This window comes from Fukomys damarensis, unplaced genomic scaffold (genome assembly GCF_012274545.1).
Source record: "Fukomys damarensis isolate Sample0158 unplaced genomic scaffold, DMR_v1.0_HiC HiC_scaffold_6, whole genome shotgun sequence".
Classification (NCBI taxonomy): domain Eukaryota; kingdom Metazoa; phylum Chordata; class Mammalia; order Rodentia; family Bathyergidae; genus Fukomys; species Fukomys damarensis.
The window spans coordinates 11,558,739-11,582,776 of record NW_022900918.1 but is presented as its reverse complement, the minus strand read 5'-3'; the positions used below and the strand labels follow the sequence as shown (position 1 = coordinate 11,582,776).

General features: G+C 34.9%; 1 long non-coding RNA gene across 1 annotated transcript in view; it reads right to left on the bottom strand.

Moving 5' to 3' along the window:
* Nucleotides 1-502: 502 nt before the first annotated feature.
* LOC104861029 overlaps nucleotides 503-24,038 on the bottom strand; it is an 88,672-nt gene continuing 65,136 nt past the window's right edge. Inside the window, exon 3 of the long non-coding RNA XR_779888.1 lies at nucleotides 503-660. This is a non-coding gene — a long non-coding RNA (uncharacterized LOC104861029). The remainder of the gene's footprint in view (nucleotides 661-24,038) is intronic.

The following is a 24,038-nucleotide window of genomic DNA, read 5'->3' as shown; positions in this document are numbered from 1 at the left end:
GAGGATGATGCAGATATAAACCATAACTCTATTGTAACAAATCAGCACAAACTGGAGGCTAAAATGACATACATTTCTTCTCACAATTCTGGAGGCCAAATATCTAAAAGCAAATTGCTGACTGTACTTCCTCAGCCACCTCTCAGGAGTGTCCTTATGGGTCTTCTCTAGTTGTCGGAGGCTTTTGGTACCCATCACTTTGTGGCAGTATTTCCCTAATCTGCCTCTGCCTTCATATGGTATTCTTCTCTGGGCCTCAAATTTCCCTCTCTTATAAGGATATTCGACTTCAGTTATAGAGGCCACCCTACACTTTAGAACATCTCATCTTGGAATCTTTATACTTGCAACAAGTCTTTATTTTCAGAAAAACTCACACTTACAGGCAAGGCTTAATACATGGATATATCTTCATGGGCAACACTGTTCAACCAACTATAGAGGTTAATCATCTGTGCCAGCAAAGTAAAATAACTAGGGAAGTGTGGGAGTCATCTTTCTAGTGTGAAAAATACCTGAGACGAACAATTTAAAAAGAGGAGAGATTTGTTTTGGCTCGTGGTTTCAGTCCATGGTCTCTTGGCCTCCTTGCTTAGATTCTTTGGCAGTTCTCCAGTGGTGGGAGAATGTGATGAAACAGTACTATTCATCTGATGGTGGCTGAGAAGCAAAAAGAGAAAAGAAGTTGCATAACCTAAATGGCCTAAATTCTACCCAGGAGGTGTATGAATTTATAGGTCCTGCATCTCAGTAGGCTTTTGGCTAAGCCTTTACACATGGCCATTATGGAGCATTTAAGATCCAAACCATCATAGGGCATATGGAGGGACTATTTGGCAATGTCAAGGATCCACATATACTTTTGATAAGTTGAAACAAGAACAGTTCAAATACAGTTGTGTGATTTTTCTTGGCAATGTTCTGCTACATGCATGCTAATATGAAGCAGGTGCATAGTTAATTTAGTCATATTCAGGACTATGCCAACAGGTATGACAAACAGAAAGAATAATAAGGATGTTATAAACCTTGAAGAGAAGTGGCTATGTAGTGTAGAACTATGGTATATCACTTAGAAGGTGAGTTCAAGAAAAGAGAGGTAATTTGTTAAAAAGTACCAATGTATTAGTGGGTACTATGAGATTAAGAAGTCAATAAAATGAAGCAAGTTTGAATGAGGATAAGTAGAAAATGTGGCTACTGAGTCAGATGTTTAAATTCATATTTTAGAAATTAAGGTTTCTTAACTTTAGCTACCTATAAAAATCAGCAGAGATTCTGACTTAATTGTCTGGGATAGGGCCCTGGAGTTGTGCTATCCAGGGTAAATATCATTCATTTACAAAAACTCTAGAACACAGATGACTATGGTCCATGAGCATGTATAAAGTACAGGAAATAAAAATCCGTGGCAGTAAGACAAGTTATCACAGTGTTAAAAGTATCTCCCTAGCAGTAGGAGGCAATGTGAAACTTCAAGGGACAGAAAATGATTCATGGGAGCAAAAGATGAAGTAGACACTTCAGGATACTAGATCACTGCCTAGAATCTATGGCAGGTGGGACCACAAAACCTTGCCACCATTCAAGAGGGGGGTAATACTTACCAGGGAATGCCAAAAAAGTATTGCAAAATACACTTGATCTTAGCCAAAAGGCTGAGAAGCAATGAAGTATTATACAATAAAGTTTAAAACTATGCTTAGGGCTGGAGATTTAGCTCAGTGGTTCCACCACCTGCCTCACAAGTGCTAGGTCCTGAGTTCAATCCCCAGTATAAAAACAAAAACAAAAAAACAAAAACAAAACAAAACAAAAAACCCACTATGCTTAAAACTCTGGAACCCAAGTATTCACCTTCCTTGAAGAGACTATCAAGTCTAAGAGGCCATTACTTATATTGTTGATTGTTATTCTCAAATGATATATATATTAGTATTCACTAGGGAATGACTTGAAAAAAAAGATCAGCCTGATTTATCTTTGAAATTATGCCAGGAATGACCAACTAGCTTAAGCAAATCTGCCTTGATGCCCCTACCCTCAAGTTACCTAAAGCCTCGGACTACGGGGCATACTTCCTTCTATTGTCCAGAAAGGATAGGACTCATGATGGATTTTCCATTTTTGTTGCCACTGGCTTACTCTACCAATATATGGTTGTCAATATCTGATAATCCCCCAAACTATAGGTTTATGGGTTTATAAATTTTGCAACTTATCTCAAGACTCTCTACCTATGTTGTTTCCTCTTACTTGATGAATCCAGCCCAGAAGATACACAATGAGCCAGGCATGATAGCCCATGCTGGTAATCCCAGCATTTTTGGAGGCTGAGGCAGGAAAATTACAAATTCAAGCCCAACCTGGGAAATTTAGCAACTTGACCCTGTCTCAAAAAAAATAGTGGAAAACAAGTTAAGGATGTAGCTCCAGTACAAAGGCCCTAGATGGAATTTCCAGTATATACACACAGAGTGCAAAAATTTTCTGATACTGTTTTCCTTCCCATTTAGGATGGCGAGACTTAGTAACTTATTCTACTGAATATTAAAAGGCAGAAGTGATGGAATGTCACTTTTAAAATAGCATTGTAAAAGACTTTCAGTAGGTTATGGACTCCTACTGACAACCATATTTTTCCTGTGAGTCCTATTAATTTTTAAGCACTCTTTGCAGAATGCAAGTACTCAGGGTGGGGGAGAGCACTCATATGATGTCAAAACAGACACACCTGCATTTCCTAATCTGAATTAGAGAAGTGTTTATCTTCAACAGATTAATCCACCATATACCTTCTGTCATAGTACAGTAATACTTACTTTAATTATGTTTGTTATATATTAGTCTGATTTTCCTAGTTAGTTATTTTTAAAGGCAAGAGGGTCAGTTATTAGCTACTCAAAGCCATGGACTGAACCCTTTTTCTTTTTATCTTTTATAATTTATGGTCCATACAATCAAGATGTCACTTGGGAATATATTTTCACAGAAGGACAAGACATAGAAACTATTCTTGTCCACAAAGTCCCACTGAGCACTTTTAATATTTCATAAAACATGTAATTATATTTTATCTTAAATAATTTTTTATTAAAGATTGCAAACATACATGACAACAAGAAATGAAGATACTAAATAAAAATTTCAAATATACATATATATGACAGCAAAAAAGGATATGAAATAAACAAAGATTTATGCAACACAGACTGTAGTCCAAATACATTATTAGTTTGATACGATCTTCAAACACTATATGTTCTTTCTCATTTTCTTTTTGCATAATATTTTTGAAATAATGTATTTATAAACAAAACAAAGCTACATATTATAGTTGAGAAACTGTCCTCAAAATGTATGGTTTATAAACTCCTTGGTTTTATTAATTTGATAAATATTATATGCTTGTTGGTTGTATCACTTATATTTTCTAACAAAACTTCACACAGAAAAGAAATATACTTATATTTTAAATCCAAATACAACTAAAAGAGTTCACATTTTTAAGATCAGATTTTTCTGTTTCTATTTTACTATATCCCATACTTATTTTAATTATATTTTTATAAGTATAATGATAGAATTTAACACCAACACATATGTAATATTCTCACCAAACAAATGACTATGAATTAAATCAAGCATGTAATTTAGAGAAATCATAAGATTGCCAAAGAAACTGTTAACTTTCCAAATGACAAAATCTTACCACATTCATGACCATGTTTCTCATTTAATAGTGCACACATATGTGTAAAAACATACCCCCCACACATATACACAATGCATATTTTCTACAATGCAATATATACTTTGGTATAATAACAGTGATGTGTGGAATGTTTGTGATTTGTGTGATTTGAGAAAAACAAATATCGTCTTTGAGGCAGTTAGAGAATTTGTAATATGTACCAGATTCTGAATGATATCAATGATTTATTATCCATTTATTTAAGTATTTTTATGATAAAATTTACTTAAAGATTATTATTCATTATCAGTAGAAAATAGGTACAAAGATATATTGATAACATAACAACATTTATCTTAACAAATTTCCAACCAAACAAGCTGTAGTGACAGAAAAGGAAGTTTGCAGAAGGCAGAGATGAGAGAAGATGGACTTCAATACTTTTCATACTACTCATGTATACAGATTTCATAAATTCTCAATAAAAAAGTAAAGAAAATGAGAACCAAAATAATTCATCAATTTGGTAGACTAACATATAAAGACAAAGATTAATGTTTTGATAAATTTTTAAAATATGAAATGTAAAGCCTGAGATTTAGCTCAGTAGTGCTGCACCTGCCTAGCCAGAGCAATGTGCTGAGTTTAATCTCCAGCGCCAGGGGAAGAAAAAGAAAAAAGAAAAAAAAAAAGGAAAGAAAAGAGAAAAGGACCACATGTGCTTTCTAACATACTCAATAGATTGAAAATAAATTGTTATCTCTTCCTCTTGAATTGTTCCCTTCACAAGGATGTAGAGGCCTTCTTTGTCTCTTTCAATCAGTTTAGGTTTGAAATTTACTTTGTCTGTGAATAAGATTGCTACCCCTGCTTTTTTCTGGGCTCCTTTTGCATGAAGAATTTTTCTGTCTTTTCACTTTCAGTCTATGGGCTTCTTTTTGCACTAAGTGTGTCTTGTATACAACATATTATAGGATTTTGCTTCTTAATCCATTCTGCCAGTCTATTTCTCTTGATTGGTGAATTGAGGCCATTGATATTGATGGTTATAACTGATATGTACTAACTCATTCTTGTCATTTTTTTTTCACCTTCTCCTTTTAGTTTCTTTCCTTGCCTATTTGATTTGCTCTGTTGGGCCTCATTGTGTTGTTACCTTCATTGTTGTTTTCTAGGATATTGTTTGGAATTCCTTGTAGTGCTGGTTTGATATTTGTGAAGGTGTTCTTTGTCATGGAAGTATCTTATCCATTTTGAAAGAAAGTTTTGCAGTATAGGTCAGTCTAGGTTGGAGGTTGTTTTGTTTTAGTACTTGAAATACCTCACTCCAGGCTCTCCTTGACCTGAGGTTTTGTGTTGAAAAGTCTACTGTGATTCTGATGGGCTTTCCTTTGCATGTGATTTGTTTCTTTTCTCTTATTGCTTGTAGTATTTTGTTCTTCTGTTGGGTTTCTGGGATCCTGATTATTATATGTCTAGGTGTAGATTTTTTTTTTTTTTATTGTGGCTAGTTGGAGTCCTATATGCCTCACGTATCTGTATGTCAAATTCTTCCCCTCTGTTTGGGAAGTTTTCTATAATTAATTCTGTGAACAGCTTGTTTAAGTCATTTGCATTTTCTCCTGCTACTTGGATTCCTATCAGTCTCGTGTTATTCTTCCTTGCATCATCTAAGAGTTGTTGGATCAATTTCTCATGATCCCCTACTGTTTTTAAGAGACCTCTCTTTGCATGGTCACTGACTGCAATTTTATCTTCTATATCTGAGATTCTATCTTTGGACTCTTTTATTCTATTGCGAACAATCTCAATGGAGTTTTTAATCTCCTGGATATCGGCTCGAATCTTGCCTGTGGATTCCATTTCTTTCTTATATTGGGCATTTATTGTTTCCAATTCTTTCTTATGCTGGGCATTCATGGCTTCTATCGTGGTCTTGAGCTCATCTACTTTCCTCTCAGTTTCTGTTCTAGAGTCACAAATTATCACTTTCATTTTGCTCATCATCTCTATGATTATCTGGGAAATTACTTCTGTTTTAAATTTCTCTAAAGCCTGATTGATCAGTTTTGTTACTTCCTGTGCTTTAAATACAGGGTGTTCTGATGGCTCACTGTCAGGCTTTTCATCCTCATTTGCCCCACTGTTTGCCATTGATGAACTGGAAGTCTGTATCTGTATCTTGCCTAAGTGTTTTCTCATTTTTACTATTGTGGTTGGGTTGTCCTTAGTTTAACCTTTAGGTTATTACTTAAATTTTCCTGATACAGTTTGGCTTCAGCCCATGGGTCTCTAATGACTCATAGACATTCTCATTTTCATAATACCAAAGAAAACAGCTCATTGAATCAATCACAATCCTTTATCCTAATTGATACAATCAGCACCACAATATGATCAAACACAACTTGCAAATTGACCACTTGTGGTAGTCATCAATCTAGCACCTTCAAACCATGTGAATTAAATTAAAATCAAGAAGCAATCCAAAATACATTTACAGTGAATAAACTTTTCAATAAGGATATTTACCATTTAGGATGGGGGCTTAAGACAGAGGACGAGAGAAGTAGATAAGTAAAAGAATTAGAGAAGGTTTCACATGAAGTCAGAAGATGTAGAATGACCACACAATCATCAGGAAACTGTTAAACTCAAAAGGGATAAACAGAATAGAAGTATAATATCCCTTGAGTGAGGTAGAATGACACAAAAAAAGAACATAAAGAAAAGAGAAAAAAATAATAAAAGAAGAAATCTGAGGACAGGAGCAGAAACAAAAAGGGAGATGAGGGATAATATGGTGGAGCTAGTCTAAGAGACTGAATTGGAGAAAGAAGACAGAAAAAAAAAGAATTTGAAGAGTGAAATTAAACAAAGAAAGAAAAAAAATGAGTTTGAAGGGCCTCTTTCAGACTATATCACTGCTGTCATAATATACAACATGTGCTGCTATGTGCAGAACCATGTCCCCTGATCTCAGCTAGCTGGTGGCAGAACCCCACGATGCAGACTGACCTAGGGCTGCAAGGCCCAGATTGAGTTCCCCGACCTCCTGAAGGGTTGAACTCCACTCATCTACTACAGTAAAGAATTTGAAGAGTGAAATTAAACAAAGAAAGAAAAAAAATGAGTTTGAAGGGCCTCTTTCAGACTATATCACTGCTGTCATAATATACAACATGTGCTGCTATGTGCAGAACCATGTCCCCTGATCTCAGCTAGCTGGTGGCAGAACCCCACGATGCAGACTGACCTAGGGCTGCAAGGCCCAGATTGAGTTCCCCGACCTCCTGAAGGGTTGAACTCCACTCAGTTCTACTACAGGTTTCCCCTGCCCCTTCTTTAAAGATGTTCAAAGTTGGGAGTGCCAGAAAATACCCTTTATGACCACCTCTGCTTCTACAGAGTAGGTCTAAAGACTAGCACAATTAGGAGGTCTGAATGCACGAGGGAGGGTTGGGAGGTTCAAGGGTGTCTGCCAGGCTACCTTCCTGGTGCTGAAGATGGCAGCGGTGCCCACAGGGCAGGGCACAGCCCAGCAGGCCCTCCTGGCACTGGAGATGGTGGGAGCGGCACCAGCAGGGGAGGGCATGGCCTATTTTAAATACTTTTTAACAGAAAGAGCTCAATGAATTGTGTAGATGAAATACCCGAAATGTTTTTCTCCTTCTAAAAATGACTATTTTTTTTATATTTCACACCATAGCCACACTTGAGTATATGAAGCAGAGGCAAATACACATATAAAAAGCATATATTTTATTTCCTTGCTCTTGATTAGATTAAATATTTTAGTTTGGTCTCAAGCAAATGGTTGGGAAATTCCCCATTCACTCACAAGCCCTTTGGCTTTAAGGGTCTATGACTTTGCCTAGTTTTTCTTAAAGTAAAAAAGATAAAACATCTTATCATTAATTGAGCATTAATTAATGTAGAGTGTTAATAAGACAAATCAGAAATAATATTTATGTGGTCCTCCATACTTACAAAACATCTTTTTATCTCCTTTCTTCCTTGACCTCAACAGATCTGGAAGCTAAATGTATAGGAGATTTTTCTTTTTCTGTTTTTCAAATGAGGAAATGGAATGTTAGAGTGAGGTTAAATGATTTGTCCAAAACAGACATCAAGTAAGTTATGGAACCAGAAGTTGAACAAAGACTTCTGAGGCCATGATGTGAATGATTGATATCCTCATGCATTAAATCATCGGTGGGAAGGACTATCTTTTACACATGAGCAAACTCAGGTCTGATAGTTTTTGTTACACATTTTCCAACCTTCTGAGGGATGATTCTCATGCTTTATTTTATGTGAAAAACAAAGAAAGTGTCTCCTCCATATGTAACAATCTATCTTTCATCACTCTCATTTGTATTTCACATGACTGAGTTTGCTATGTAGGGAATCATCAGAGTATTATGCCAAGTGGAAGAAAATCTGATAAAATCCGGCATTCCTGGCTGAAGCCTGTGTGATTATGAACACAATACTGTACTTACAGTAGGATGCCAGAGTGAAAAGACGCCGCTGCCTTTGAAAGGATGAGCATTCGTTCTGACCTAATAACTATCTGACGCTGGGTACAATTATCCCCCTCCAAGTGGCACATTATTACTTGACACATTAATTGTTGTGTCATTTCTTTGTGAAAGGCATGTTGGGTGTCTAATACAAACCAGAGGCTTCATGAATTATCCACAGCAGTCTGCTGCAGCACTGGTTTACCTTTCCAAAACAAAATCAGTCTGATTTTATCACCTGCTTTCCATGACCACAGGATGATTTGTGCTGTCCTGTGACCTCCAGTATTTTCTTCCTTAGCTCTGGCTTATCTGACAGCTATCAGCAATGGTGCACTTGTTCACTGACGCTGGGAAAGCCATCCTGCTCTTCAGCAAATCAGAGAAATAGCTTTGTAGAGTGGAATATTCTTCATGACAGAGTTTCTGACAAGGAAGTCTTGCACAATGGCATTAGAGCGATCTCTTTTCTCTTCATCTATAGCACCTTGATACATGGAAGGCTGTTTCCAAGGCACAAGGAATCATTGGCTCCAGCTCGGCCTCAGCTTTGAAGTCTGGATGATCTTATTCCATTGCTGCAGCTGCTCTTTGGCAGCCCATGCAGGCTGATGGGCTGGCGGCTCTGGGTTTGCCTCTGGGCCTGTCATCTGTCGCATTGTTAGCCAGCTGATGGGCTGTCTCTGCTTGCCCTTTAAGCCTGTACTTCCCTCTCTTTCTAACTTTGGCTGCCACCAGTCAGGAAAATCAAGCAGCCACATGGGCCCCTTCCTTGCCTTCCTGATCCCAGTGGTTCAATCAGTCTCACAGCAGAAAACAGAACCTCCCCTTTGTCTCCACAAAGATCTTGGATATGTATATTGCACACCAAATTATTGTTTAAAAAAATCAGAATTATAATGGATTTGATATGCCATACTTTGCCACTAGTTAATGCAGTGTCACCCTAAAGACTCATCTCCCCTTTAGTTTTAATTGGGTTCTTTTCTGTGGCTTTCATTTCAGTTTGCACCTGATTCTGACACATACTGCTGCTGATTACCAAGTAAGTTGTTCAGTGGTCTAGAGGTATGATAAATTAAATACGATATGTATCACTGAATCCATTTTTGGCTGCTTCATGGCACATGATAATTTGGGAAGGGACTATTAAAATAAAATATTAAAGAATAAGCAGAAACAGCCCACTGTTAACATGTCCAATGGCAAGAGAAAATTACAGGTTTCATTGTATATGCAGCACCATCTGCCTCTTTGCCGAGGCTGAGCCTTCGGCTCTCCCAGGGGAAATAGCTGTGGATAAGTTATTCAATTAGAACAGCATTATTGGCCAGCTACCTTGGAGAATTGGGTTGATGATGTTGTGATTATCCTGCTCTACATTCCTTCATGTCTCTGGCAGGCTGCAGTGCATGGCGACTTCCTTAAGTGTTTACTGAGCCCTACAGTAGAGGTGAACAATTGGAATGAAGAATATCAAGGAGTCCTGAAAGAAAATCAATTTTGAATGAACTTTTCTCGCTTAGCCACAGCTCCAATAGTCTGAGTCATCCTGTATTTTTGTAGACTTTCATTGAATTAAATGACAGAAATGGCAGTCGGGAGGAAAGTGTATTTCATGATATGCATTTAACCCGTGGCACCACACAAAATAATTCTCCATGTACGACTACAAGGTAGAATACTCAGGCCTTCTCAAGTATTATATTCATCTTAGGGGCGGAAGAATCTCTTAGGGGCATAATGCCTTTTTAATAGAGTCTTCAGCTGTTCTTCCAAAACACTTGAGTCATACAAAGTGAGAATTATTTATATCACTCTCCCAAAAGATAAGATCCTTTTGCAGATCATGTCACTCAACCAAGAACTTCGGGAAATGGAAACTTCCTGGGAATATCCATTGTTATGTATCAGATCCATGATTTGTAACAAGAGGACCTAATGGCATTTGTCTTACTGCATCAAGAAAATATAAATATATAATATTTTTAATTTTTAAAATAATAGGTACCTATTAAAGAAAATTGAACATACAGAAGAGTAACTAAAAATTAAAATTCAAGACTATTTTCACACTTTTCATAAAATGTCAAATACTTTGTGGGTGTTCGTACTTCAGGGCAGTTCTGGAAGTGTTTTATCTTTGTTATTGAACAAGAAACTCAGGCGTGTACTTTGTCACCAGTTCAGATACTGATAGCTTTGGAAGGTAGCTGTCTATATTTCATTCTTCATAAATTATAGGAAGTATAAGTTCTTATTCTTTGTCCTTTTTTATGTATGTATAATTCTGGCATTTCAAGTTATTCATTTTTAATAGCTTCTTATATATTAAGATGTTAGCCCTTTATTTAAAAAAAAACATTTTTACCTAGTATGTCATTAATTTTCACTTATTTTATGACATATTTGATACGCAAAATGTTACCACAGGTAGTCAGATATATTTTTTTAACCTGTGATGTTTTTCACTACATTATATTTGGAAAATCCTTTTTCACTTGACACATGTTAAGTGTTTACTCATATTTTCTTGTTTTAAAAGTTGGAATTTGTTTTAACTATTTAATCCATTAGATACTTATGTTATTCCTTGCTATTCATGAGGACTGGTCCTACAACTTCCTATGGATACCAAAATTCCTTAGATGTCTAAGACTTTGATATAAAATGTCAGATAATAGCTTTTGCATATAACCTACACACATCATCCCACATATTTTAAATTATCTTTGGATTACTATAGTACCTACTATGAATACATGTAATATTAATATTTTTTGTGGTAGCAGTGATAAGAAAAGTCTCTACATGTTCACTATAGATGCAGTAGTCTTCCCTAAATATTTTCACCTAAATTTAGTTGAATGCAGAACCCACATATAAGGGGAGTAGCTGCAGGTATGTTTGTAGGTATTTAGAACTCAATCAGTGGCCAAAGATAAATATCTCTGTGTGGAATGGCTATGGTAGCAGTCATTATTAACATCGCCAATGGCCAAATATTTTTCTACTCCTGTAAAGTCTATATGAATCCTAGAACTTTTCGTACAGCTACCCTTCTGCAGTAAGCTATTTACCAATGTGCTTCAATCTAGTCTTTTATTTTTCCCCTTAGAATTGGGGATTGAACCCAGGGCCTTCAGACTGAGCTACATTCTTAACCATGTATACTTATTTATTATATTTTTATTTTGAGACAAGAGTCTCAATAAGTCACTTTAGGTAGGATTGAACTTCTAGACCTCCTGCTTCAGCCTCCTACAGTGGTGGGATTACAGGTATGACCCAGCACACCCATCAAAAGTGTTTCAATCTTATGGCACCTCCATCTCAACCTAAAGCTTTGGACTCATTGTGGCAGGAGAAGAGAACACAGAAAATATGCTAGCTCCTATAGGCTTTGGGCCTGGAGGTCCTGCCTCTTCTCCTAGAAGCATATAGCCAGGTGTAGTTATATGACCAACACTCGCTGAGAAGAGGACAGAGCAAAGAGAACAGCAAACACTGATAAAGTCTTGCAGGGCTAGCTACAGTCTACTCTTTTATTTCTCTAAATTTTGTTTCCTTTTCCCAGCCACAGATATTACAATTATACACACCTATCATTGAATCAAGTTTGGCCTAAAACTGCTTCCTTACATATTATAAATTTTCCCTAGGGGTTTCTCCAGAGAGGAGAACGTATTTTTTGTAATTTTCCTATCCTTGTTTTGGGTCCATTTATCTATTTCTTAATCTTTTATTGATGGAAGGGAGCTTTAATTCATTCATTTCTTTGTTAATTACAAATATCTTCAAGCCCTGAAGCTTTTTTATGTTTTGTTTTGATTGTTTGTTTATTTGTTTGTCTAATGAGGTTTTCTATATTTCCAGAGTCAGTCTTGAAATCCGAACCTTCCTGCTCCAGCCTCTGGAATAGCTGAGATTATAGGTATGCATCACTATAAAGCAAGAAATAGTGTGGAAGATACCCTGGTTGTAAACTCATGACAGATTTATCAATGTAAAAATGGAGAGTCAGTTGATCAGAAAGAAGTCCACTTAGTTATCAACTCTGGGAAAACAAATGAGAAACAAGCCCTGGAACTCACTGCAGCTGCCATCTATCTGTGACTCTGTTTGTCCTCTGTTCTTTCATTACTTACTATTGCCATCTATGAACAGTGCCTACTGGAACTCTTCCCAGTGTACTCGAACCTCAAATCTAAAACAGACAGGGCTGCTGTGCATAAATTTGCTCTTGAGTTTTCTCATTGGGCCTGAAGAGCATGCTTTCCCTTTAATAAACCTCTGCCTTTCAACTACTCAATTACTTGTTTAGGATACTAAGATCCTGGATACCAGGTGAGACTGTGACCAACTGTTCACCAACGATTGTGCCTGGCAGAGGTCTATTTTTCATATTAATTATGATGTTTTATTCACAGAAGTTTTCATTTTCATATAACTAAGCTTTGTGGTTTGTGCTTTGCATGTTTTTAGGTATCTCTCTCCTTAGATCATAAAGGTATTACACAGTAGTTTGTTCTAAATGTTTAAGAGTTTTCTTTTACATATGTTTTGCTCATATATTTGGATTTCTGTGTCTGCTGTGAGGGAGGAATCCATTCTTCCTCTGTTGAACTACCTCTGGACACTTGTAAAGAAGTCTATGCTTGTCTTACTACTCCACAGGGTCTTCTCTGACACAGGAACATTTCCTTACACAGATTGCTCTAGGGCCCAGGGATTTAGCTCAGTGGTTCTGCCCCTTGCCTCGCAAGCACCAAGTTCCCAAGTTCAATACCTGGTACCCCTCCAAAAAAAACCCCAGAAAGATGGCTTTGTTTCTGGCATTCTATTCTAGCTTCTTGGTATTTTTGTCTTTTTGCACATCAATACCATATATATATTCTTACTACAACTTTATTTTAATTGTTCCTGTTTAATAGGATTGGTCTCTCCCAAAATTGTTCTATCAATTGCTTTTGCTTTGTCATGGTCCTTTGCAATACTCACTAGTTTCTAGAAATTTAATATCACATTCTAAGTTCTTAAGCATTATTGTTAGTCTATATCATATGTGTCTATTGATTTTCATAATAGGTTGTTATTTTCTTTTTTTGAGGTACTGTTGCTTAAACTGAGGACCTTGTACATATCAACAAACATTAACTACTGAGCTACATTCAGTCCCTAGTTAATTCTTACATTAATGTTTTACTATTATTTTTCCAAAATTGCATAGTATTTTCTAATATCTGCTAGTGCAAGAACCCCTCCTTTCTTCATTTGTGAAACATTTTTTCCAAATATTGTTTTTTTATGTTTATTTTTCCTGTAGTGAAAATTTCAAATTTTAACAAATTCAAAAATTTCTACTGAGATCATTTGAATATCATTAGACATGTATTAAATTAAAATAAATATGCTTCAGATATACAAAATTTTCATCTCCTAATATGGCAATTTAGCATTTAAAAAGTTATCTTTCATGGTCTCTGAAATGTTGTCTTTCCTTCATAATTTCCATATTTTTGGTAAGTGTAATTCTTAAGTATTTTCATTCTTTGTATATTTGATTTTTATATTTTCATCATACCTTCTAGCTCCTAGTTTATACGTCATAGGAAAATAAGACATAATATTTTTTTCATTTTTCTTGAATCTACGTATTAAACTCAATGACTTTAAGTAATGCCATTTTTTTCTGGTTTTAATAAGTATATATAACTTATTAGTAATGATGCCTTGTCTCTCTCCTATCAGTATTTACCTTATTCCTATCTCCTATCTCATGTATTCTTTTGAATTGCAATGGCAATGTGAAAGTCATAATTCCATTAACAGTCATTGCCTTATTAAAGATTTTAATGAAATGCTTACAATATTTTAAATCAATTATGATGTAAATTTCAGATCACAATTTTTATCATGCCGAGTTATCCATTTACATCTAGTTTTACCACAAAGGAAAAGAAATTAGGAAGAGATGCTGAATTTGCTCAAAGATTTATGTGCTTTAATTGATGTGTGTGTTTTGGTTTGCTTTGTTTGAATTTCATTCAGGAGTAGTGGGCTTGTCAAGGACAGGGAGTGGAAGCTGTCTGGCTTGGGTACAAGCAATTGTTTAGACCAACAAAATTGTATTGTCTAGGAGGAATATTTTATCAGAGACATTATTTAGAATTGTCACTGCCTGGTTATAATAGAAACAGAGGGATTTTTATTTAATTTTACTATTGCTTTTAAATTCTCTATAAGAACAATTTACCTCTTGGCTTGTATCCACAACTGATGACTCCCATTAGGCTGTCTTTGGTGAGCCAAGGACTACTACAACCTGCAAGGTAACAGAGTTCCCCCTAAAAAAGTAGCTTCACATTCTTGAAGACAGCCTTAGAAAACTGTTTCAGAGAACTGCTTTGTATATGATCTGTGAAGAATTCAGTTTGTTGTCCTTTTATTGAAGATTATCACTTCTATACATAAAGAATTAGTGTCTAATTTTGAGAGGAAATGGGAAAATATATTACATTTAGATCTATCAGGAATTTCTTAACTACATAAAATAATTAGGTAATTATCCTGTCATTGATTTTTCAATATTGATTTAGAAATATGTATTTATTATGAATTTCATTGACTCAGAAAGCACAGATGTAGTAGAATGGGAATTACCTAATCTTGAAACTTTTAAGAACTTATCTATAAAATTATCTGAGTATTTGCATAATGGCTTTTAAACTGTCTTCTGAGATTTTAAATTTTGGATTTTTATTTACTAATGAAGATATAAACATTTTATTGATATTTTAAAAATATCAAGTATTTTAAGACATTTAAGATATTTTAAATATTAAGTATAAAGTATTTTTATACTTTGTTTTCTGTTAATTTATCTTACTATTCCTTATCATACATATCTAGTGATACATATCATGATTTCTAGTGCTTCTGAACTTGATTTCTAGGATTTAGTACATATATTTTAAGCTATAGGAATTTATCATTTTTTCTACTTTTCTGTATCTTTAAACACTGAATTATGTTATTTTTATGATCCCTATTTTTTTAAATATCCTTGTCTAATTTTCTACTTACTATATTTTTATACATTTTTTCATTTAGGAAACATTAGGAATACATTCAAAAGGTTTTTTATGAGCTATGTCATCTGAAATCATTTTAGATTTTTCTTTGAGACAATAGTTATTAATATCATATATTTTCTTTTTAAATTTATTATTACTATTTTCATTATGGTTACTGAACTTGAACTGTTCAATTTTTGTTTTGTGATAAAGATATTCTTGAGGCCTAGGTAATGGTCTTTTGTTTTTAATGGTTTATGTTTGATCGTAAAGAAATTTTGGTTAAATGCATGTTTTATTAAAAGTTATATTGTTTATCCAAAGATCTCTGACCACAACAAAGACTAAGGCAAGATTCATCATAGCCTAGTAGATAGCAGCAGTAAGGGAAGCTCCAGTATGTGTACTGGAAAGAAACACGTATGTACATCTAGGCCATGGCAGTACAGAAAACCAGATATATAGAGGAAGGCAAATAGAAGAAAAACCACTGGACCAAAACCCAGTATTACTAGGTTTAGAAAGAGAAGCTGGTCCAGGAGTGGACTGTGGCACGCCTTTGACCATAGATTCAGCATGCACACCGTCTTGGGAGAGGGTCAGACGCCTAAAGGAGGGAGCTGGCCCAGTGGTGACAGCATACTGGAATAAGCTCCAAATCTTTCTACCCTTCCCACTGAGAACACAGCAAGCAAGATTTTTCACAAAGCAGGCCACAGAGAAAGTGTAAGCATATAAGCATGTATGAGAGGGTGCTTGGGGAAGTTAAAATCAAGTGCACCATCCTGACTAGGGACCTATATCTGAACACTGAACACCTATACTGAACCCTTGTAGCTCAGGGTCTGTGTAAGCAAGCAGCATCCATGAATGGTGAACTCCTGGGAGAGAAGAGACAAGGTTGCCCTGGAAATAAACAATAGCCCTTTCTTTATCCCAAACACCAGTGGTGTCCTGCCCACAAGACATCCTGTGCTCTTCTCCCTGCCCAATGTCAGGAGCCTGCAGAAGTTGAATTATATGAAAATTTTTGAACCTTCCAGTAAGAAGTGATGATATTGAGGCACTATTAAAAACTTGCCAACTAAAAAAACCTAGGACCCAGTGCATTCACCACTGAATTCCACAAGAATTGCAGGGACTAGAGAGTGTCAATACTTCTCAAAATCTTTAATGAAATTGAAAGAAAAAGAATATGGCCAAACTCATTGCTAGAAACCAGGTTTACCTTGATTCTAAAATCAAACAAGGACTCAACTAAAAAAGAACTGTAAAAGACTGTAGGCCAAACTCCTCAATGAAAATAGATGCAAGTATTGTGAACAAGACTGGCAAAGAGAATACAAAAAAAAATAATTCAAATGATTTTACATCATGACCAAGTAGGATTCAGCACAGGAATGTAAAGATGGTCTAACATATGCAAATCAATAAATGTAATACATCAAATAAACAGAAGCAATGACAAAAATCACATGATTATCTCAAAAAATTCATAAAAGCTATGGACAAGATCCAACACCCATTAATGATTTCAAAAATCATTAAAAATAGGTATAAAAGGACTTTATTTCAATCTGATAAAAGCCATTTATGACTTATCTATTGCCAACATCATATTAAATTGGAAAAAACAGAAAGGTTTTTCTCTAAAATCAGGAACAAGACAAGGATGGCCACTATTTTTACCCCTGTTCAATATAGTATTTGAACATTTAGCCAGAGCAATTAAGTAAGACAAAGAAATAAAAGGGGGGGTATGTATAGTAAAGGAAAAACTCAAACCACCATTACTTGTAAATACAAGAACCTTTTACATGGAATATCCCAAAATATTCACCAAATAGCTCCTAGAAATAATTTTTAAATTTAGCAATGTAGCAAGATACACAATTAAAATAAAAAATAATGGCATTCTTACAAGAATAATGAGCACATTGAGAAAGAAATTAGGAAAACAATACCATTTACAGCATCTTCAAAAAATTAAATCCTTAGGAATTAACATAACCATGGAAGCCAAATACCTGTATAACAAAAACCATATTACTGTGAAAAAAGAAATGAAAGCTTTTGAAAGCAAAAAATAAAAAAGGTATCACCTTTTCCTGTATAGGTGGATCTAATATTATCAAAACTGGCCATACTACTAAAACATATATATAGATTCATACAATCAAAATCAAAATACCAAGAGAATTCCTCACAGAACTAGAAAAAAATCCTAAAATTTATATGGAACCAAACATGATGCAGAATAGCAAAAGCAATCCGTAGCAACAAGTACAAAGCAAGAGTCATTGCAATCCTGGATTTCAAACTATATCACAAATCTATAGTGATTAAAAAAAAACAGCCTGATACCAATGCAAAAACAGATTTATGGATCAACTGAACAGAAGACAGAATGCAGAAACAACTCCAGGCACATTCAGCCCTGTGACCTTTGATAAGAGGGCCAAACATATACACTGGGGGAAAGATTGCCTCTTTAACAAATAGTACTTGGAAAACACGCAGAAGATTAAATCTAGACCCATGTATCTTACTATGTACTAAAATAGATGAAAGACCTAAATATTAAAACAGGAACACTTTATCTGCTGGAAGATGAAATAGGTCAAATTCCTGAAGACATAGGCTTAGGTAAAGAATTTATGGACAGAGACTCAAATGCATAGGAAACAACATCAAGAATCAGCAAATGGGATATCAAATTAAAAAGCTTCTGCACAGCAAAAACAACAACTGAGTGAAGAGATAACCAACACAATGGTGAAAAAACTGCCAGCTACTCCTTGAACAGAAAACCAATACCTAAACTATATGAAGAACAAAAATATTAGACTTCTCCAAATAAACCCAATTAAAGTGGGAAATATATAACAGACACTTCTCAGAAGAAGCACAAATGGCCAGCAAATGCATAAAGAAATGTTTGACATCTTCAGCCATGAGAGAAATGGAATTGAAAGAACACTGAAATTATATCTTGCTCCAGAAAGAATGGTTATTATCAAGAAATCAAATAATCACACACTTTTGTGAGGCTATGGGGAAAAAGGAGCACTTTTACACTGTTAGAGGGAATGAATCTATTACAACCACCATTGAAATAAGGATGGAGTTTACTCAAAAAACTAAAAATAGAAATTTGATTCAATCAAGCTATTCTCCTCTGTATCATCCCCAAAGAGTTAAACACAGCATGTTATGGTGATAAATGCATACCTATGTTCATAGTAGCTCAACTCATAATAGCTACATCTTATAAGTAGCTTATATATCTATGAACAGGTGAATGGGTAAAGAAAATGTGGTGTGTGTGTGTGTGTGTGTGTGTGTGTGTGTGTGCAGTGTAGTACTACTCAGCTATAAAAAATGATAAATTCTAGTCATTTGTAGAAAACTGGGTTATCTTGAGACCATAATATTGCATAATAAAACAGACACACATGCTTAAATATCATATGATTTCTTTTATATGAGGAACACAAAGTATAAATTATTTAAGAAAAAATTAAAAGATAATCAAAAACATGGAGATAGATATTTTGTAAATGGAAAAGGGGTGTAGACATGGAGGGAAGGAAAGGGGAAATAAAACAAATTAAGATGTGTTATATACATGTACCAACTCCCAGGGATGAATGTAATCATTATATACAGCAGTCATGTGCTATTAAAGTAAAAATAAAATAAAATATAATGAAGCAAAAATTAAATTTCAAAAGAATGACAAGAATCATACCACAGCAATATATGTGCACCCATGTTTATAGCAGCACAGTTTATAACAGCGACAACTTGGAAACAACCCGTGTGCCCATCAACTGGAGACTGGATAAAGAAAATGTGGTTTTTCTATAAAATAGAGTACTACTCAGCCATAAAAGATGAGAAACTAGAGACATTTATAGATAAATGGATGTACATTGAGACTACACTTTTAAGTGAAATAAATAGAGGACACACGAGTAAAAACTGAATAATTTCTCTGGTATGAAAAACTAAAAGTGTAAATAAGGTTCAAATGGTATAATCAATAGTGTGAAATAGGAAGAAATAGCTAAAGGGGAAGTAGAAAGGGGGAAAGGAAATAAGGGAAAATAAAAAATATGAGAAAACAAAAAATGGAAACAAAGTCTTTGTAAATAGGGAACAGTGAAGGGTGTGAAAGGAGGGCAGGGGTATAGGGAAAAAATAAGAACCAAGACATTATGTAAAGGTACAAGATCCCAATGATAAATGTAACTGTATTGTGTGCTTTAAATGTACCAATAAACTTAATGGGAAAAATTAAATTTCAAATGAAAATGATGACTGCACACCCTGGAATGGTTGTTAAAATATGCTTTTTTCCCAAGAACTTTCTAATAACTTAGTTGGTTCCAGATCGTTTTTTATATTTGAATTTTATATATTTCCTTCCTTTCCTGATGTAGAAAGACCTCAGTATAAATGTTATTCACACACTGTCTTGTGATCAGGAACAAGTCATTTAAATTCTTAGTTTACTTGTCAGTAAAATTAGGACAATAATAATAATAATCCCTACTTCAAGGAATCTTGTAAGAATGGAATGAATTAATGAAAGTCAAGTAACATATCTGCCAATAATCAGCACTAAACAAATGTTGATTCTTCCTATTTACCTTACTTCTGGGAAGGGTTCTTTTAACTACATATTTGTGAGACTGGTGATTCTGTGCCTTGAGAACACTTCTTCCTTCTGCTTTCTCAGCTCTAAGGATTGCCACCTCTAGTCTGTCTTGCACACCAGCAGTGGAGAGGATTTTAAATTGTCCCAGCTTTTGACAGAAAGAATAACTGCTGTTCATATAGCAGTTATAAACTGAAATTATATCTCCCAGTTTCCAGAAGAAACATGGATTCTTCATAACTTTATGAGCAAAAGTATGGGAAGAACAGCTAGAGAATTCTCCTCTTTGACCAATGAACAAATTCTACCATAGACTCAACAGGCCTCCTAAATCTGTTAGTGTTATAGACGTTGTTGATTCTAGTTATTTTTCACATTGAAAATAGACAGAAAGCATTGGATTTTTGCTAAAGTTGCACATTAACTTGCTAGTCAATAAGTAAATAAATAAATCACTAAATAACAACGAAACCATAATGAAGCATTTTAATCGACTATTTGGGAAATGTGCATTTTAGCACAAATTTGCCTACATATTAATTATTCAGCAAAATTTCGTGATATTTTGACTCTGTGAATGAAACAGAAAATATGAATTTTAGAAAATTGCAGTAATCATGTTTTTATTATTGCTTAGACATAAGTAGAAAAATCAACATTACATTTATTACTATTTTTTGTCAAAATACAATGCAATTACCTTTGAAAAGTCTGTTCTTAAAAAATTTTTTTAAGCCTAAAGTTTTTCAATAAAATATTCAGCATTGACAACATATCTATTGAGTGTTCATTGCCATTCATTGTTTGTAGAGATAGTTCTGTTAATAATATCACTATGTAAACATGCTAGCGAGCAGGAAAGGTCAATATATGACAGTGATTCTTTTGACAGGGAGCATAGCCTAATTCTGAAAAACAAATAATATAAGCACACTTAAAAATAATCTTTGTGAGATTTCAAATATTTAGAATTTTTTGAGTTAGTAAAGAAATAGATCATTAGAGTTATCACGTTTGAACTTCTTTAACTATTTGATAAACTATTCTAAAGTACTTTGTATAACCAAGAGGGTAAAATGGATTTTTAAAAAATAAGCATTTTTTTCCTTATAGAGATAGGCTGCCTTTTCAACTTCCTTATGATAACAGTGACACCCTGGGAGATAGGTTAGGTGGAGGTAGGCTCCAGGTTATTGTGCACAACAAAGAAATGGATGTTACATACACTTCAGTAAGGTAAATGTGGTTTAATGAAGTTAAAGGGGAAATACACCCAGAGCGAGGGGATTCATATCAGCAGAAAAATAATACATCATGTCCAGAAAAAAAATGACACAGGCACAAAGAAAAATGGGATGGACACTGAATAAATTGTGCTTAAGGATTTGAAACGTGTGTCTTGCATAGGATCTTTTTTAGTATATATGTACTGCCGGATTGAGCACATACCACTGCATCTTTTAGAGAATGATTGACCGTATGATTGACAGGGTGGAGTCAGCTTAGTTGTATCTACTGAGCATGTCCTTTCCCATAATTCACTTGATTATAATTGGGTGCATGAGATGCTGTCCATGTGTGTGAATCTTTAACAAGTTCCGAGTGAAGAAAGGTAACTGTAGGTCCTGCCAAGGGATCCAATATGCATGTGCCCTGGCATGGAATTTTAGGAGGATCTAGGGGTATTTGTTATGTTTAATCTCTACTTTTAGGTAGTAGTCAAGGGTGGTTGCCTCAGGTGTTGCCTAGGTTCAGATGAGTGTCACAGGAGTGGCCCAATACCCCCAGTTGCACTATTACATTCACAACACAAGTAGCTCTGAGCTCAACTCATATGAATTTGTCACCAGACTGGGTCTGAGGAGGTTCCTGAAGCTGAAATGAGGATGTTAACCCACCATAAACAGTGAATGTTTGGAGTTTTGCTGACTCCTGTCAGTATTTTTACAATGAATCAGAAAGACGCATAGGAAGGATTTATTTTGGAAGAAATTTTGGTACATATTCAAGAAAGGAGTGAGAGCCCTCAAGAGAGAAGGGAACACTGCAGAGTGGAACTGGGAATGTTTATGTGCTTTGGAGAGTAGAAAGCTGTGGAATATGACAATCTATAGTCTTCTGGGTTCAGTGGATGGACACAGATGGTCCACCCACAGAAAGACAATGTTCCGTTCATAAGGGAAAGCCCACTAAATAGGTGAAAATGTGGTCTATTTACTTATGTTTTAGAAGAAGAGAAAGACAATCTAGTTTGTATCTTAATTTTGATTTTTAACATTATGATTTTTCTCCTTTTCACTTATATTGTTTTTTTTTTCTTTCACTCCTCATATCCCCCATCCCCAAGACTTTGATTTCTTACTTTGAAGGGATGTAGAAGGACTGAAGGTTTACCTTTCATAACTATTTAGGCTGAAGAGGGCACTGATTTTTGCCTAGCTGGGAATTCTCTCTATGATTGATTTAAAGGACATAAAGAAGATGGGTTATGTTGTTTGATGAAACATCACCTTTTGATAGTTTGGAAAAGAGAATAAGGACATCCACAAGTTGTTGATGTTTAAGCTTCATTTTATAAACATACAGGGGACAGAATATTAATGAATAGTGGCTCCAAAAAATGGTAGAAGTTAGTGGCATTTACCATAAGCTTTTTGTCCTGAATGCTTAATCTCTATTTATTTTGAAGCATTTACCCAAATATATGAGTTAAGAATTTGAGTATACCTCTCTGTTTAAAAAATCTAATATTTTTGTTTTAATTTATAGGAATAGCAAAGGAATATACTAATAAAGATATCTACTTTTTAAACTTTGGGTCATTAAATTTTTTATTATAAGGATTTATTCTGTAGATCTAAAGACCTTTCATAATGAGGGCTCTAGTTCATATAAACATATAAAGTTTGAAGTAGATACCAAAAAGTTTATACCACAAAAGTAATAATGACCAATGGGGAGAATATTTATATTGCCATTTTTATTTTATAGGCACACTTATTTAAGAAGCTAAATCTTTAAGCATTATTTGAAAGTATGTTTGAATATCATAATGGGAATATATTGAGAGGTTGAAGGCCACATTTTGGAACAGCTAGTGAGACTAGTAATCAAAACTTTTTATGGCTATATGTTAAAGGTGTAGCTGCAGACTATCAGCAGGGGCTGGAACAGTAGTTGAGTCATTTTTTTTATATCTAACAGCTTTTAATATAGTGTGCTCTCTCATATAAATTTTATACATTTATATTAACTAGAGCCAATCATTACATTAATATTGCTATACTTTTTTCTGGGTGTTTAAAACCAAGTCAAAATCAGGCCTGTGTTAATCAAAATTAATCTCTTTTTATATATGAATCTATTAAAGGAATTAAATCTCCTCAGGATTATTTTTTGGATCACCAGGAAGAGCCTCTTAGCTTCTGTAGTTTTGGGGTATTTTTTTCCCCTTAGTGTTTCATTCATTTGTCAAAACGAGTCATGTCTTTTCTTGACCGTATTAGAGCAGGCAACTAGGGCATGACAAACTTGACTGGGAAAGTAAATGTCTTTCCTGTTAATTGCAAAATCCCAGGACTCATGGACAGAACAGTTTCCAAACCCTGCATATTGACTTCTTCCAAGAATGTGAGCAGTTTCTGAAAAGATGTCCTAGACCTAATGTCAGCATGAGCAGTGGGAGCTACAAAAAAGGATAGTCATCATTGAGCTTTTGCTGTTGTTCTCTTTTATGGAAGTCCATGCTGTAGAGTGTACTTTTATTTATTTACTTGCCCCAAACTCACTATGAGAGCATGTTTTTTTTCCTATCTTTAATAACTGTAAAACTGAGATAGGAGTATAGGGCATGGCAAAGCTGGCTGGGGACATAGACGTGACATGTTAATTACAAATATCCCACAGGGTGCTGGGGATTTAGCTCAGTGGTTCCAGTGCCTGCATCGCAAGCACAAGGACCCGAGTTCAGTCATATACATATCTCCCACAGGATTTAGCTTGGTGGTATCACACCTGCCTTGCAAGTGTAAGGTCCTGAATTCAATCCCTGGTGCTAAAAAAAAAAAAAAAAAAAAAAA